Raw genomic sequence first — 10,253 nt, 5'->3', positions numbered from 1 at the left:
ATCTTTATTTTATTATTATTTTTTATTCTTATTAGTATTTTATTATCTTTATTTTATTATTACTTTCTTATAATTATTTGTATTATTTATTATTATTTATTACTAGTAGTATTATTAGTATTACTTTACTAGTATTATTTTTGGATATATTTATTATTATTATTATTATTATTATTATTATCGGTGTCATTATTATTATTATTATTATTATTATTATTATTATTATTATTATTGTTATTATTATGATTATTATTATTTGCCACTATTATTATTATTATTATTATTATTATTAGGGTTTTGGGGAATGCCTATATAAAGGCTTCTTTCTCACAAGGTTAGGAGAGTGGAGGCAGCCCAAAAGAAAAAAATACTCCCATCTTTCTCCCTTACCCCATGCGCACGGCTGCTGAGGAGCAGCTCTGCCTTCACAGACCTCCCTCATTGTCTCGTTCTCTTTCCTGATTTCTTTCTTCCCCTGTTCTTTGTCTCCCTCCAGACCAGAAGCTCCGCAACAACCCCCAACAGCAGCTTGCTGCCAGCCCACTGCACATCACCGTCAGACCTCTGTTGCGCAGCTGAGAACCACCACAACGGTAGCCGGCTGTGCCAGCCTCCAACCACCTTCTTCGACTCCAGAACCTCATCTTCGACCGCCACTGCAGCTCCATAACAACCACCAGAACACCACAGCAGTGGCCGCCCCCATTCTCTTTCATACTAGCACCGCACCAGCGATGGGACTCCACAACACCGTCACCATCTGCCAGACGCTGCACAACTGGGAGCTCCAACCACGAACCAGCCCGTAGTGCCGTCCACGATTCCTCAATCCCGGCGGTACCCTCCCTCGGGAGTCCTCTATAAGCATAATCACACACACATGCACATGTTTATATATATACGTAGATAGGTTCATTCAAGTTTGGATTTTTATTGTGTTTGCTACATATTTTAAACACTGAATATTATTATTTTTAAAGTTATAGTATTTAACAATTGTTGTTCATGTTTGTGCAGGACTTTTTATTTCATTTTATTTTATTGTATTTTATTGTATTTTTTTTTCTTTTTTATTCATTCAAGTTTAAAGTGTTTTTATGGTATATAATAATGCACATTAAATAGGAAATGGTTGTTTTTACAGTTCATATTCATGTTAATGTTTTTACTTTATTTTGTTATTATTTGTAGAAGTTTTATTAACTTGTCTCAATATTTAAAGTTTAAATTGTTTGACATATAATATTGTTTGGGGATATTTTTATATAATATTTGTTAATATATAGGTTCATATCTTTTTTGTAGACTTTTCATTATTAATGTGTGTTCAAGTTTAATTACTTTGAGTTTTCGTAATTATTGGTGTTATGTATAAATGTATATGTGTGCGTATTTAAAGTGGATATCGTGGTTGTTAAATTTAACATTCCTATTAGGTTTTTTCTTCATCATCTTGGTTACATTTAATGTTTAATATTCATATTTAGGGTTTTTTATTGTGGTTATTGTGGTATATTCAATGTATATTTGTTTATGTTTAGGGTTTATTACTTTGTTGTTATATTGTACATTAGGGTTTCGGTTTATCATTCTCATTAGTAATATGATAATTTATTATTAAGGTATTATTGTAATTATTATTTATTATGGTAGTTTATTATTAAGGTATCATTATTAGGTAGAAAAATAGTTCACCATTATGGTATTTTATTAAGTATTGAGGTAGATTACTATTACGATATAATACTTATTATGGTATCTTTAGTATATTAGTATTACTTATCAGAGTATTGTTAGCATATATGGTATTACTTTTTATAGTATCCTTAGTATCTTAATATATATAGTATTATGGTATTTTATTACTTATTTTGACATTCGTAATATTTAAATAGTTATGTGTTGCTTATTACCCTATTATCATATATTAAAACCTCCCATATTAGTATTTTCCTATAAAAAAAAACCTATAAGATTTCCAAAATTTGGGAGCATATTTTCTTAAATATTTTCTTGATTTTTTATCCCTATGATTTTAATGCGAGGGTATGAGCTTTCGAGCTTCTCGTACCTTTAGTTCTGAGGGAATATATATAGTACATATATTTTTGTATGATTTATTTATTTATTTATTTTGCATGTATATTTGTAAATCCACTAATAGGGAGTAATTTTAAAGACTTTTTAAATTAACTTAGGGATAATTACAAATTAATTAGGTACCGTTCATAAGAACGGGCGCATAGGGGGTGCTCGTACCTTCCCCTCACGTAACCGAACTCCCGACCCCAGCTCTGGTAACGTAGACCCATTCTTCCCTTAACGGGGTAGTAATCATGTGTTCTAATCACACTAAAAGGTTAGTGGCGACTCCGATATTCCTTATTTTTTCCTGAAAATATTAAATCACATTTTTATTTCGCCACCCTGGGCCACACGCGCTCCGGGACATCGCAACAAATGACTTATTTCGAAGTTGCGTGAATTGGGTATGAATGAGTTTGTGTGTAATTTGGTGATATTCCTATATGTGAAAGGGTATGGTTGTATTGCATATACATTCATTCACTAAAATTGGTATGACATCACCCTAAATTGCATTCACGTTATTTGCTGGGGACTAGCAAAACTTTAGTTGGGGGGTGTGATTACGCGCTTAAATTGCGTAATTAGGTGCTTTAATTCATGTATTACGGATTATATTTTTTCTATTTAAATGCCTAATTACTCTCAATATTCTAACATTGTGTTCTATTTATAATATTTGGGTTTTATTGGGTAATTTATGAAATTTTGGTATTTTTTTATTGCAGGGCAAATATTGGAAGCTAGAAACCGACGATACTTTGTAATCTGTGCGTAACTCTCTCACCTGACCTTTGATTCAGATAATTCAGGATGCCGTAGAAATATAAGAAAACGCTCTAAAATTTTCATGTTTTGTGTTTTGTGAAATACTAGATTCATCAAAGTCGAAATCAGACATGAAGTTATCATATGCCGTTTTATGGACTATTTCAACAATTCTTCGTAATCTGGGTGTAACTTTCTCGTCCAAGCTCCAATCGAGAGGATTCAAAATTCTAGGGAAAGCTGAGAAAGAGCTCTACAATTTTCATGTTTTAAGATTTGAGAGTTAGGGGCTATAACAGGGTCGAAATTGGGCTTGAAGGAGAAGGGCAGACCGCGTGCCTTTGAAAAAAGAAAAGAGAAAAAAATATTAAAAAATATTAAAAAAGTGAGATGTGACCCGGCCATGTAGCCAGGTCATCTTAGTAGGGTGAGGTGCTAAGATAATACAAAAGAAAGGAAAGAAAGAAAGGAAAAGAAAGGAAAGAAAGAGGAAAAAGGAAGTAGACATTTTTTTAGGTTTTTAATTTTGGGGAGTCGGGCAGAAGATTTAGAAAGGGGCGGCAGCAAGGTTTTATTTTGGATGGGGGGTGTGAGGCACACTGGAGGGCACACGGATAGGAAGAAAAGGAGGGTTGGAATTTTTTTTTCTTTGGTGGGAGGCCGCACGAATAGGAGGAGACACACATGGGAGGCCGCAGAGGGGTTTCTTGGAGACTCTTTTCTTGGCGTCTCTCTTCTTTGAGGCCGTGGAGGCATCCGTCCAGGGAGATCTTCTTTCTTGGAGTCATTTCAAGGTGCTACGCTGCATTGAAAAACAATACGAACAACGGTAAAAAAAGGGCTTGCACGCAGAAATTTCAAATCTTTTCGGAACAAGAACGTGGCTCGCAGTCGATGCTTGGGGTGTTCGGTGAGCGACGGCGGTACTACGAGTGTTGATTTTTCCTGTACACTCCAAATAGAAGAAAATATGGTGAAATCTATTATGTTGAATTTAATTTTCGGAATGAACTACATTTTTGTATTCTAGGAAAACGATGTAACCAGTTTCGAACTATGCTTGCTCTTTGATGCTAATCTGAAGTAGTTTTCATTAATGTTTGTTTGAGTTATTCTGCGCTTAATGCTTTTAATTAACTGGCCATTAATTAGATGACATTAATCTTGTGATTTACTACCAAAAGGGGGGATTATAGGATAGATCTGGGATAATTTAGCATAGGTAAATATAGAGATCGAAAGACTTGTATGAACCTACGTAGCATTAAAAATCGAGGGTCTTATTACGTTATTGCGTTATTAATTTGCATAATCGTATGTTAAATAATAAACAAGAATAGGTTCTGATTGACTATAGAAAGAGGCTTTTGGAAAAATTGGAGATTTGCTAACAAACAGAGAATACGAATTTGAATTAGCTAGATGAGTAAAGCATAGTGAGAAACTAAGTGAAATCGGTTTTCTAGAAGTTTTCGCCATCAGTGCTTTGATACGCGACATCCAGTTTTAAATTCCCTTGAATAGTTTATTTAAAGTAGTTTTGTTTAAATTTTGTAATCTAAAATTACTAATTTTTCAAAATAAAATCAAGGTTATTATAAATTCGGTACTTGGTAAAATTAAGACATCAATCCTTGAGAACGATACTCTACACATCATTATATTATAAAACTTGATCGGTGCATTGTATAAACAGAAAACGAATTCCGACGGTTCTGAAGTAACATAAAGCTCGTTTAGTGGCAAAAGGCTTTACTCAGGAGTATGGCATTGATTATGAGGAGACATTTGCTCATGTTGCTCATATTACCTCTGTTCGCTCCCTTTTGGCTATTGCCTCTACCCGACGATGGCCTTTATTTCAGATAGATGTTAAAAATGCCTTGTTACATGGTGATTTGGCTTAGGAGGTATATACGCAGCCCCCTCTAGGGTAGCCTCATCCTCCTGGTAAGGTCTGTCGTCTCCGCCGTGCTTTATATGGGCTTAAGCAAGCTCCACTGTTGCACAACTTGAGTTTGCTTCTAGCCCCTATGATTCAGCCTTTTTTACCCGTCACACTACTACTGGCATCACTATTCTACTACTTTATGTTGATGATATGATCATTACTGGTAATGATACTTCTAGTATTCATGAGCTTAAGCAGTTTTTGTGTCAGCAGTTTGAAATGAAAGACCTCGGTTCTCTTCGCTACTTCCTTGACTTAGAAGACTCACTTACCTCTGATGGCTACTCTTTGAACCAAGCCAAATATGCCTCTGATCTTCTCACACGTGTTGGTCTCACAAATTGTAAGATAACTGATAGTCCGCTGGAGCCTAACATCAAACTCCGTCCTACTGATGGGGAGCTCCTTCCCGATGCCACTCGTTACCGACAACTTGTTGGGAGCTTGATTTATCTCACTATCACTAGACTAGATATTGCCTATGCAGTGCACCTTATTAGCTAGTTTATGTCGGCTCCTCGTTCCATTCACTATGCAGTTGTTCTTCTCATCTTACGAAATGTGAAGGGAACATTATTTCATGGGCTTTTTTTCCCTCTCACTCATCCTTGACGTTGCAGGTTTATTTAGATGCTGATTAGGCAGGGGACCCTAATGATCGTCGGTTAATCGCTGATTTTCTTTTTTTAATTGGTGACTCTCTTATCTCTTGGCGAAGCAAAAAAGTAGACTGTTGTTGCTCGCTCTAGCACTGAGGCCGAGTATCAAGCTCTTGCTGATACTACTTCTAAGCTTCTTTGGCTTCTCCACAATATGGGTGTTCCTCAGACCTCGTGTACTCCACTTTATTGTGACAATCATAGTGTTGTCTAGATCGCTCACAACGATGTCTTTCATGAATGCACCAAACACATCGAGATTGATTGTCATTTTGTGCATCATCATCTTCAGGAAGGGACACTTCGCCTCTTGTCAGTTCCTTTGGCTGATGAGTTGGTTGATATCTTCACGAAAGCTCATCCACCTAGTCGCCATTGTGCTTCAGTCTGCAAACTCCAGTTGAAATCTTCGATACCACCTTGAGTTTGAGGGGGGATGTTATGTGATGACCTGCTTAATTTCCACATTTTTTTTCATAATATAATAAAATCAATATCACAAAACACAGTAGATCATAATCCACCTGGACCCGTGGGTACCAGGGATACATCAGAAACACAATGCGAAAGCCTAAGCAGCAGGAAACATACAATCATATACATCTCATTATACCATACATCACAATACCAGAGTTACTACAACCATTGTATTTATATACACACAGTACACAACCCAAAAGATATCTTAAGGCCATCCCACAAAATACATCCGACCCTATCAAAACACTTACCCTTCTGGAAGGGTAGATCAACCATACTAGATCAACAGGGCTTTACCCGCTCTCCTATCAGGGGCTCCTGAAATGTTTATGAAATTCGAGATGAGACACTTCTCAGTAAGGGAAATAAACTAACACTAGTGTGTGGCAACATGAGTATTTCAGTGGTATACATATAATTATAAACATAACTAGTAAAACTGTATATATATATATAGATATATATATATATATATATATATCATTTCTAGGAAAAGCATGTATAACCAAAACATGGCAGAACATAATGGTTTCCATAGCATAATTCATCTCATATAAATAATAATACAAAAACAATCTTGATAGTTTTGCTGGCTATTGCCATGTATTACCCTCACATGACTGGGTTGTGTGGCCCAAAGGCGGGATCTGACAATGGTTGGCCGACCACTACCAAGTCAAAAGTATAATCGATAAGTCTGATAGGTCTGCCAGACTTGGTCCGTACACCAGGGGCACTCACACACTTCTTAAAAACCACATCGACCATCCAATCTCACACCACTCCGTACAGCGGCGTTAACACAAATATCATGATTATGATGACCATGGACACATAGCAACGGTACCATGCAAGTGCTAGCCTAGACCAAGCCAATCAGGTTCTGATATCATATAACATATACTGAAACTATGATACATGGATATCTCATATTATTAATTATCAAATCAATCATATCATTTTGCATATATACGTATATCATGAAAATCATCGGCCCGTACGCCAATATTTCACATTTTACCATAGTTCGGTCCATATGCCGGCAAATCATATCCATAACTCGGCCCGTACGCCGGCAAATCATATACATAGTATGACTCGTACGCTGAAAAATCATACACATAACTTGGCCCGTACGCCGGCAAATATATCAAAATCTTGGCCCATACGCCGGTTTTCCTTTATAAAAATCCGTATCATTAACATATTCCCAAAAAACAATTTTTCATTGTAATTCCTACTCATGCCACACGAAATAGGTTTTTCATATATCTAACATACCATCATTTTTCAGTAGTATTTCCCAAATATAAATCATATATAAATATATTTATTTCCTTGAAATCAAATGCTATAATATTATATATACTTTTCATAAAATATTAGCTTAGTTTATCCCCTCACCTGAGTCTTGAAAAGCCCCTAAAACAAATAGCCCCGCACCCGCAGGGTTCCCTGTTCAATAACTTGAAAACAACATTCCCTAGAACTAAAGTTTAGTATTACTATGCATACTACGCTTTCTACAACTGTCAAATAGACAAATACTGAGTAGAAAGTCTTACCCTGGATTTGGGATGTTTTCCAACTTAGCCCCACCGACGATCTGCTCCGGCAGACTTGCAGAGAACTTTCCCAAGAGCCTCGTGGTGGCTTCAGATTGTCGAACCAGTAGAAAATCGGCCCGAGATCTTAGAGAGAAGGGTAGGGAACCGAATGATGAGAGAAAGAGATTCTATGCAGAAAATTTCAACCAAAAATGGATTTTAGGCCTATTTAAACTGTGGCCTTCATCGACAAACCACATCATCTTGTCTACGAGGCCAGGAAGAAGACTCATCGACGAACCTCAACCCTCGTCAACGAATTTTAGACTTCCAAAATCCTCTCTCGGTATCCTCTCGTCGACAAGATCCTGAAGGACCCTCGTCGACGAAACCCCTGTGTTCATCGACGAGGCCTGGAGAATTTCTTGGGATTATCCCATCCAACATGCAACGTCGTCAACGAATACGAAGCATTCATCGACCAAGTCGGCTGCCTCTTTCGGTTCCTGTTTCCATTTTCCTTTCTTTTTATTATTTAAATACCATTATTTCTCTCGGGTTACTACATGTTAGCATATCTCCTTAATTATATCTCTTCGTAATTTAGGCACATCTGTGTACTTGCTGAGTTACCCTTATAGTCTGTCTCCTTCACCTATAAAAGGATGGCCCTTGTATAGTTTTATACACACAAAGAGAATAATACAGAGTTTATTAGTTTTAACACATACAATGTAACTGTTAAACTGAATTTATTAACTTTAAAAATGTAACTATAATACTTATTTATATATGTATACTCTTTCCTTTATGCCTTTATCCTAAATCATCATTCAGATCCTTTTAAACACAGCCCTGTTTCCATAAATACACACACACACACACACACACACACACACACACACACACATATATATATATATATATATATATATATATATATTACTTTGTAAAAATATTCCTTAGGTATGTTAACTGTAAGTCATGTTTACCCCTATGACAAGGTTGTGCGGTCTGAAAACTAGATTTAGCTAGCTGGTTGGCCATACTAAATCAAACTGTAATCTGTAAGTGAAATTTTCCCTATTAAGTCTAGGCCCGCGACTAGGTGTGTACTTCGGGAAAATCCACTGTTTTGTAAATTACTCTGTAAATAGTGTGGGTGCACTCTGATCCCTTTAAACTTTAAGTTATGGTACCGAATATTGGTAACTTCGAACTTTCTTAGCCATAAAAGGTTTCAAATATATAATTTGGTACATATCAAAGCACTCACTGAGATTGAGGCATTACGTATCGTCGTCCCCCAATTCAGCAAGCCCTCAGGCTAAAGTCCTAAGGATTGGGGTGTTACGTATCGCCGTCCCCCTTAGCCTTGATACCACCAAATTTAATTTAAAAACATCCTTGATACCCCTTTTCTCACTCTTCCACTTTTTCCAATCTCATTTTGTTATAATCGTTTCATAGGGTTAAATTAAGGTAAGTAAATTTGATGTTGTTAGACTTTTATTAAATTTTACCCGAATTTATTTTTACGTATATTTGATTATATTAGTTTTATTTTTAATATACTTGCGTTTATTTTTGGGTTAAGAAATGTTCTAATTCCCTTGGGTAATTTACAACATTACTATTTTCTATTAAAGAAAAATACTTTTAACATGAAAATCGTATGGCGTGAGCTTATTTTATTAAGTTATGTTGCATGTTTTATGGAATAATTTAAGATGGTAAAATGGTTATGATGTCATTTTATTGCATAAATGATATGTAACATTTTTATGATATTGTTCAAATTATATATACAATTTTTATGATGTAAATTTTATAAATTATATAGTAGTATGTCTTTTAAAACCCCTTTTGGCTCAAAAATTATAGAATTACAGATGTTTGATACCGTAACTTACAGATTATAGTTTATAGAGTGCATCCATACTGTTTATAGTGCGATTTTATAGAGCAGTGAATTTCTCTTGAGTGCACTCCTGGCTCCGAACCGGGACTTAATAGGGAAAATCTCACTTAGAATTTACAGTTTGATTTAGTTTAGTTGACTAGCCATCTAAGTCTAGTTTTTAGACCACATAACCCTGTCATGTGGGTAAATATGACTTACGGTTAACAAGCTTAAGAGAAATTTTTACAGTATATGTAAATATGTATGTATGTATATATATGTTTATGTGAACGAGGTCATTTTTAGTAGGCCTAAATAATGATTTGAAGGAAAAGCATAAAAGAAAGTGTATATATATAACTAAGTATTATAGTTACAGTTTTAAAGTTCACAAGTTCAGTTTAACAGTTACAGTATATGGTTATAAAATTATCCTGTTATAGTTGATGGTAAAAGTTTCAAATAGTAATTTTCAAATTTACTTTTATTTTAAATTTGGAAGAGCGTATTAGAAATTAGGCGTAGCAAGTGCATGAGCAAGAATAGAAAGAACATAGTAGATTAAAAATTAGTATCATATTAGTTGGATTATGTTTGTATATTTTAAAATTTTAAGAATGCTAATTTTAGTATTTGAGATGCGATTGTAATGAAGTTAATTAGTGCCTTGGTATAATAATATTTGAGGTTTAATAACTTCTGCTGTAAATCATTCGTAGAAAGTAACACCTCAAACCCTGCCGGGTTTGGGGCGTTACAAACGAAGTTAAGTTTGCACTAAAAAAATAAAAAATGGAAAAAACTATAGGATCGAATGACATCTTAATTGAAGTTTGGAAATGTTTAGGTGATAACAGAAT

The sequence above is a fragment of the Malania oleifera genome, chromosome 3 (assembly GCF_029873635.1).
Source record: "Malania oleifera isolate guangnan ecotype guangnan chromosome 3, ASM2987363v1, whole genome shotgun sequence".
In the NCBI taxonomy this organism is placed as follows: Eukaryota; Viridiplantae; Streptophyta; class Magnoliopsida; order Santalales; family Ximeniaceae; genus Malania; species Malania oleifera.
The sequence above is the reverse complement of the archived record's forward strand: the minus strand, read 5'-3'. Positions refer to the sequence as shown.